At 39.4% G+C, this 7,012-nt stretch overlaps 1 long non-coding RNA gene across 2 annotated transcripts; it reads left to right on the top strand.

Annotated features, from left to right (window-relative positions):
• Positions 1-1,281: 1,281 nt before the first annotated feature.
• LOC127648725 (uncharacterized) lies at positions 1,282-3,289 on the top strand. 2 transcript variants are annotated; one of them, XR_007971203.1, is made up of 4 exons: positions 1,282-1,400; positions 2,009-2,059; positions 2,485-2,706; positions 3,152-3,289. It is a non-coding gene; the product is annotated as an uncharacterized LOC127648725 (long non-coding RNA). The 2 variants fall into 2 exon arrangements; XR_007971202.1 differs by lacking the exon at positions 3,152-3,289 and having other exon boundaries at positions 2,485-2,966.
• The last annotated feature ends 3,723 nt before the right edge of the window (positions 3,290-7,012 follow it).

Raw genomic sequence — 7,012 nt, 5'->3', positions numbered from 1 at the left:
ATAAAAACCTTACAAGACAATAGACATATGTAAGATGTCACATATATGAGACATTAAAGTACATGGAAAAGCACATGATGAGATTACCAAAAATAATTTATGGCATTTCTAAGATTTTATGACACTAGCATTGTCTCAGGTTTTTAGATCACACTTTCTTCAATCTCAATTAGTGAATTTTTCCAAAAATGATTACATGGGTTATATTTGTTGTTATTTAAGATTTTATGAGTAATTCTATCCAATAAAATAGTCAAAAATTAATTTTTATTTACAGTTAGATTTTCAAGTTCTTGTGTATGCAGCAAATATTCAAAATTGCCATGTAAAAATAAAAAGACCCAGTCACTCATTTCTTGCCGTAGAAAGATTTAATTTTGCACTTAATTAGTATATGACATTATACAAGTTGCACTGAAAGTTTGTGGAGAACCTGGTGCTAAATGACTCGTGAGACTGACCTGATTCTGGGTCGGGGTGTCGTGCGTGGCAGAGCAGCTCACTCGCTGCGATCCATTGAAAGTCAGCCCTCGATCCAAGTTTTTGTCGGTTTCGGTGGCGGCCAGCCGGGCGTCCGGCAGCTCGCCGGGTTCGGCCCCGTGGAGACACAAGGTGGACCAGCGGTCTGGAGACACGCCGACACGGGGATGCGAGACCGAGTCAGAGTCCGCCCGGCCTGAGGCAGGCAGGCAGAGAGCTGCGGAGGTTAGAGCCCCTGGTCCACCAGGGAAAAGACTTAGTCTCAGGAGTGGCCTGCGGCGAGGCCACTGGTCCACCAGCCCAGCTTTGGGAGGGTGTACCAACGGTCGAAGCCGCCAGTCGCTCCTGAGTCTAAGTAATTTTTTTCTGGTGGACCAGGGGTTGCTGTTTAGTTTTGGTGCACCAAGGGTTGCTGTTTAGTTTTGGTGGACCAGGGCTTGCTGTTTAGTTTTGGTGGACCAGGGGCTTAAGTTCCATTTTGGTGGACCAGCTGTTTGGTTTTCGGAGGGGGCGGGAGACTCCGAGTGAAGCCGGGTGAGGGGTGCTTAATGTCTACTAGGGTTGCTGGTGAAGCTAGCTAATGTCCTTTTCAACACGATGTGACCATTTTACCGCTAGAAAGCTACCAGAAACTTCAGCTAGCTAACGTTCCCGTTCCTCGAAAATAATGACTACAGAGCAGTGCGAGGTTGTGGGTAATGCGCATGCGCAGGGCCGCTAGATAGATAGATAGATAGATAGATAGATAGATAGATAGATAGATAGATAGATAGAGAGAGAGAGAGAGAGAGAGAGAGAGAGAGCGAGTACACTGCAGAACACCGGCGTAGAGGGACATGGAGGGAAAAAAAGTAGAAGGTTGAAAAAGAAGGCATCTTTTGAATCACGACCGACGAACGGCCAACAGACGACATAGTTTGGTGAATCTGGAGTTAACATTACGATTTAAGCTTCAGTGTTTGAGCTTAAATTTGAAATACATTTATTTAAGTAACAACTGATTTTTTTAATGCCGAACGTTAACTGGTTTAACATTACATGGTACAGTTGTAGCTAAGGTTAGCTAAATTAAGTTAGCTCACAGTCACTTTCAGCTTATATTACCCAAAGTGGTGCATTTTAGCAAGATTAGTTAAGTTAACGTTAATTATCCTTATTTTTAATAATATTTATATGATAATAACACAAGTGTAACGTTGGATGAGTGTACAGGACAGGCCTTGTCTTAGATTATAACATATCCAGTAACGTTAGCATTGGCAGAAGGCAAAGATAACATGGCAAAGTTAACATTTTTTCAATGTCTGCATAAATATTTGGTCTCCACCATTTTATTTCCATGGCAATATTACAGAAACTTTGTTTTTGATTCTAAGGTTTTTAAACCAGTAAATAGAATGATTATTTATAGGTTTACTACATTTGGTTGCACAGCCTTTGGCCAAAATATATTCATGTTCAAGAACATCTTGTAGTCAGTAAGTTAATGTGCTTTCTGTATTTCTCTAACGTTACTGTCTGTTAATAGGAAACACCGGACCCTTTCTGGTTGGTTGTAGGCTATAGAGGCACCTGTCAGGTAGGATGTGCTAACGTTATATGAAAGAAATTAATATCACAATAATCATAAAGACATATCACATTATCTGCTCACCTCTGTTAAATCACTTAACCTATCAATACCCTAATCTGCAATTTTCAGATTATATTCCTTTGGATATTTCAGATCAAATTTAGAAAGAAATGTGTTTAATATGTGCTTGATATTATCAAATTAGACAACAGAATTGTGTATCACAATATATTCAAAATGGGTCTTAAATTTCATTTTGAGTGGCAATAAAGTCTTAAATATAACTTGCCTAACCCTGCAGATACCTAATAGTAGAAGTGTTTTTTGTCAGAATACTGATGTTAAATGTTAGCTTAATAACAAATTCTGTCTGCCAGTCATTTATTGATTGCTAAGTCAAACAATGATTTTTATTTATTTGATAATTTTAGAACACATGGAGAGGAAGTTTGCAGTGGTGCGGTGGCGTGAAGGGGAGGATTTTGGGAAGCTCAGTGACATAAAAACTGATGCCATAAGGGGGTATGATGATTCCAAGATGGACCAGGATGGGAATCCCTTTGCCACCTACTCAGCCGTAATTGAATGGCGCCATGGGAAGAAACAACGAGGAGGCTGGCCTCACTACAGAGGCACTGTCATTTTTGTTAGTGGTAAGTTAAGAGTTACTAACTTACTCTAATTCACACAAACACAAGTACTATGTGGTTTTGATGCTGTAAGTGCCACAATCAGTATGTCATCTGACAACTATGTCAAAAATGAACTAAAAATTTAACTATGTTAAAAATGAGATGAGATAATAACACTTTGACAGTTGAAACCAGGTTGAATAAAGCTTTTTGAATAGTTGTTTATGTCAGGTGTCATGTATACCTTATGCATAACCCCCTGAATATTTGCATAGAGTATACATAGGGTATGCAAGTATGCAAGTATATGAGCAATGCATACAGAGCATGCATGCAGTGCTTGCACTTATTTTGGAGCACACATCACTAACTTCAAGTGTATTTTCAGTCTAAGTGTTACAAGAGGGTGATCTGGTGTAATCAGCTGTTTGAGTATAACTCTGGTCTATTTGCTTTTGTTTTCTAGCTACTCGTTTTGAGACAATCCGTAAACTCACTGATGAAGGAAGAAGAACCTACAGAGCTGACAAAGAAGGCCTCAGTGGCCCCCCAAAAATATGGGGACGATTCAGATTGTTCAGCTGATATTGAAACTCAGTCTCAGCAAGCAAAAGTGACGTTAATTTACTTTTAGCTCCTATGAAATGACCATATTTCCCAGTGGTACAATGTACATAGAATGTGGAGTTGGCACTATTGTGTAATAGGCATTAATATCTAGCTAAATCTGTAAGGATTCTTGAATCTTGATATTGATTCTCTTGTACATAATGGCTGCTCAACTCCAGCAATAGCTGTCTTTTTATTTTGTTTTTGTTTTTTTCCTATCTCTTGACACCCAGAAGTCAAAGGCTCCCAGGAGGACAGACCCTGCAGAAGAGTTTCTTAAGCTATACGGTCAATCACAGCCTTCTTCAGATAATCACAACAGTCTGACTCAGACTGTGGTTGAATTAAAGCAGGAGATCAAGGACCTGAAAGAAGAGAACGCAAAGTTGAAGGAGATTGTTCTTCAAGGTATCATTGATTCATATCAAATATTGAACCATCAGACAAGTAATAAACCTTTCTCTAAATGACTGTAGGCTGAATTGGCTGTATTGTCCTAAAGGAGTGATAATAATAAATTATTTGTTTTTGATGTACTGTGTCTAGATGTGCCAGGACTCCTACTGAGCTTGAGGAATATAATAGATTCGGCTGCACCTCCTAAGAGATCCAGGGTGGAGCCTACCACAGCATTACCGGCCCTTCCAGGGTCTCCGCAGTCCAGGTCCAGTTCTCCATGTGCCACTTCGCTGTCCCTCCCCAGATCTACGCTGTCCAGTTCCACATCTGTGTCTCCAACCCTGACTGCCTCCCAGTCTTCTAAGGTAATTGTTTTTTAAAGAATAAATAAATACAGCATATAAAATAGATCTACTGCTTGCCAGACTTGCTTTTAATCAATTCAATTCAAATTTGCTTTATTGGCATGAATGTAACAACAATATTGCCAAAGCGTCCCACAAACCACATAAAAACAATCAACCCCATACATTTCATTAAACAAGTAATTACAGTGTAAAGTAATGAGTATGGCAGATCTAATGTGCTTATATGTCTAAAGTCTGTTGGGCTGAAGAAGTCAGACATACTGGTATTTTAAACTTTAATGCTCACCTTGTGTCCAGGTTGAGATCCATCCTGGGACCGGAGTCATGGTTGAGAAACTGGCGTGGGCCTATGCCAATTCGGCAACAGTCTTTGTGAGGCATCTGCTCACCGCAGTCTTTCCAGTGGAAAGACTGCTGGTGAGCAATCTTCGAGGGAACAAACGAGGCGGAGGAGAGGCTCGTCGACCATTAGACAAAAATAAATTGGATGCCATTTACAGTATGTTTTCTTCTTTTTAATAGGTGTTTGACCAATAGTCTCTGCTTTTGTGTGTTTCCTGGTGAAATATATTCCTATGTAGTCACAAGTTCATTTAAATGTAATATTTGAAAACATTGTTCTTAGGATTAGGGTTTACTGCTGTCAGCACTGTAATCCCAGAAGTGTTTAACTGTTAATAAAGACTATTGAAAAGATATCCTAGCACCTTTTTTTTAATATTACAGATGTATTCGGACTGCATTTATGTCATTGTGTGGTAGAAAGTAGTTGATCTGGGTGTTGACCAAACCATGCCTTGCCAGTTTTAACTCCGCTTCATCAAATGTTTTTGACTGTAGAAACTCATATGAAATTATATAATTTCATACATAAAAAGTAAGTTTTTAATGCTGCTATGTTCATTGGCTGACGTAAGAATTTTATTAAAAAAACATAAAGAAAGCATAGTTTACATGAAAATATTAATAGACATTACATACAAAAAACCTATATAGAATGGTATATATTCATATATAAAAAGTATATGCTTTTATACATACATGGACATGTTACTTGGCTGACATATAACAAACTTATAAAAAACATATAAAGAAAGCATAGTTTACATTTAAATTAGATATACTTTACGACAAGAAAGATATATGTAATTGTAAATATCAATATATAAAATTTATATGTCTTTATAACTAAGACATGTTTTACATAGTAATTAAAAATGCTAAAATGATATGGAACATATACGAAAAACATACTTTGCCATGTACTTTCCTTATAAACAGCATATATATTGTTTGTTTGATTCATACTTAATTCATATAATTACGTTGTATGAGAAAAATGCGAAAGTGGCCACTTTCATGAGTAAATCATAATATGAGACATATAACTCTCATAAGACATATAATGCATATAAAACATAAACATTTACTATTGTAGGCAATAGGAAATTCTTACAAGTTTTTTCTGTTTCTTTTCCATATGGGTGGAAGTCAGGTCTACAGATGTCAAAGGAGACCATGGTTGTTTAGAAGACTGATTGTATGGATTACTGTTAGGGAGTCTTAAAAGAGCCTTAAAGCTGTGTGGTGCCAGGAGGGATAGAGACTGTTTAGAACTGTTCTGATCACCAGGGTTTCATGTGAATGCGTCTGTTCAGTGTCCTTTGTTTCCACGGTGACAAAACATCAGATACGTGCTCACAACATGCACGTTTCCTGTTTGAAATCTGTTGGTCAGACTAATGGTCACACTCCAGAAGAAATATTGTAAAGATCATATGTTTATCTTTCCCACAGAGTACTTACACGGATGAGCCAAAACATTATGACCATCTGCCTATTACGCTGTTGGTCCTCTGTGTGCCACCAAAACAGCGCCTATCCGCAGAGGCATGGACTCTACAAGACCCCTGAAGGTGTCCTGTTGTATCTGACACCAAGACTTTAGCAGCAGATCCTTCAAGTCCTGTAAGTTGCGAGGTGGATCTGCCATGGATTGGACTTGTTGGCCCAGCACATCCCATAGATGCTCAATCAGATTTAGATCAGGGGAATTCTGAGGCCATGGCAACATCTTGAACTCTACATCAATGTCCACATGAACGGCTGGACCCAGGGTTTCCCAGCAGAACATTGCCCAGAGCATCACACTCTCTCCACCGGCATCTCATCTTCCCATAGTGCATCCTGTTATCATCACTTCCCAAGGTAAACGGCACACACGTACATGGCCATACAAGTGATGTTAAAGAAAACGGGACACATTGGACCAGATGACCTTCTTCTACTCCTCCAAGGTCCAGTTCCGACACTCTCATGCCCATTGTAGGCACTTTCGATTGTGGATAGACCATGGACACTCTGACCGGTATGCGGCTATGCAGCCCCATATGCAGTAGGGTGCGATGAACTGTGTGTTGTGACACATTCCTCCTGTAACCATATTTACAATTTTCTGTGACTTGTGCCACAGTAGACCTTCTGTCGGTTTGGACCAAATGGGATAGCCTTTGTTGCCCTTGTGCATCGGTGAGCTGGTTTGTCCCTCCCCAGACAACTGTCGTTAGGTACTCACCACTGCTGACCAGGAGCACAAGCCTTCAGAGATACTCTGACCCAGTCGCCAGGCCATAACAATTTGGCCCCTATTAAAGACGCTCAGGTCTTATCTCCTGCCCATTTGTCCTGCATTGAACACATTGACAACGAGAACTGATTGTTTGCTTACCATATAATCTACCCAAACCTTGATATGTTGCCTTGTTAGGAGAGGATCATCGTTATTCACTTCACCTGTGAGTGGTCATAATGTTTTGGCTCATCAATGTATCATCTCTTTGTGCTCAAGCCTTTGTGATTTGCATTCATAAACACAGATGCTTATTTTTTCTGAGTGACATGGGCATATGCTGGTAGAGTAGTCAATTTTATTTGTATAGCGCCTTTTACAA

This window comes from Xyrauchen texanus, chromosome 9, assembly GCF_025860055.1.
Source record: "Xyrauchen texanus isolate HMW12.3.18 chromosome 9, RBS_HiC_50CHRs, whole genome shotgun sequence".
Classification (NCBI taxonomy): Eukaryota; Metazoa; Chordata; class Actinopteri; order Cypriniformes; family Catostomidae; genus Xyrauchen; species Xyrauchen texanus.
Note: the sequence above shows the minus strand (reverse complement) of the source record. Positions and strands in the feature narration are given on the sequence as shown.